Raw genomic sequence first — 1,280 nt, 5'->3', positions numbered from 1 at the left:
TTACTAGCCCTTATTTCGGGCCTCTATCCAAAGGCGGCCAAGAACGGGCCCATTTCTTCGTGCATGGAGTCCTTTCGGGAGGAGGAGGAGAAACACTTTATTTAGGAACACAAATTGTGTGCTCCGAAGATGATGCGCTTGCCACGAGGCCAAGCTGGTTCACTTGATCGAACGACGTTTTAGCGAATGAAAACGGAACCACGACGTTTCATCGAGTGACACTTTAACGAATAGCGCTGTTCATATTAGAGAATGGGTCTAGTTACAACGACAGCTCGGATTAGCTTCTTTTTGTAAGGTGACGCCTTGTCTGCCGCCGCGAAGCGGCGTAAACAAGGGGTCCGAGTATATTAGCACTCGTCCCAGTGATACACGCGTGACGAAGCGTCCCTACAACGTGCCGCCGCGAACGAACAGCAGTGAGCAGTTACATCGACAGCTCGGATTAGCTTCTTTTGGGGGGCGAAGCTCCTTAAGGGGTATCCACACGAAGGAGAAATCCGCTCCTTTCCTCCGCGGAGCGCGCATCACGTGAGACATACGTCATCCCTTTTTGACGCCTCGCTGGCCTCGCGCCGCCGTTCTCCTCCGTGGCGGAGGCGCGGAGGTTTCGTGCTGTCAGCGCGAAAGCTCCGCCGGTGCACGTGGCGGAGCCGGGGACGGAGTTTCCCGGGTTGTTGACGTCACGACATCCGTCCGCGGAGTTCTCCTTCGTGTGGATACCCCTTTAAGGGGGATCCACACGAAGGAGAAATCCGCCACTTTCCTCCGCGGAGCGCGCATCACGTGAGACATACGTCATTCCTTTTTGACGCCTCGCGGCGCCGTTCTCCCAGTTCTCCTCCGTGGCGGAGGCGCGGAGGCTTCGTGCTGTCAGCACGAAAGCTCCGCAGGTGCACGCGGCGGAGCCGGGGACGGAGTTTCCCGGGTTGTTGACGTCACGACATCCGACCGCGGAGTTCTCCTTCGTGTGGATACCCCATTAGGGGCTAGCCATGTCCGTATGTCCGTCCGGCGTCGGGTGCACGTGCTCACGAGTACGTGAGCAAGTGCTCCCGTGCTCGTGTAGGGCAAAAAAAACAACAAAAAAACAACCACATCTCCACGTGGTGAATGATGTTGATTGGGGCGAAGCTCTGGTGGTGCTTGTCTGCGCAGACGCTGAGCCGCAGCATGCCGAGCCTTTCGTTCGTTCTCATCCATGTCAGAAAGAGAATGTGTGGTATGGAACATGGTTATATACGCATTTAAACATTTGACCGCAGTGTGACATGGATGAA

The sequence above is a fragment of the Ixodes scapularis genome, unplaced genomic scaffold, assembly GCF_016920785.2.
Source record: "Ixodes scapularis isolate PalLabHiFi unplaced genomic scaffold, ASM1692078v2 PGA_scaffold2__306_contigs__length_199485367, whole genome shotgun sequence".
Lineage (NCBI taxonomy): Eukaryota > Metazoa > Arthropoda > Arachnida > Ixodida > Ixodidae > Ixodes > Ixodes scapularis.
Note: the sequence above shows the minus strand (reverse complement) of the source record.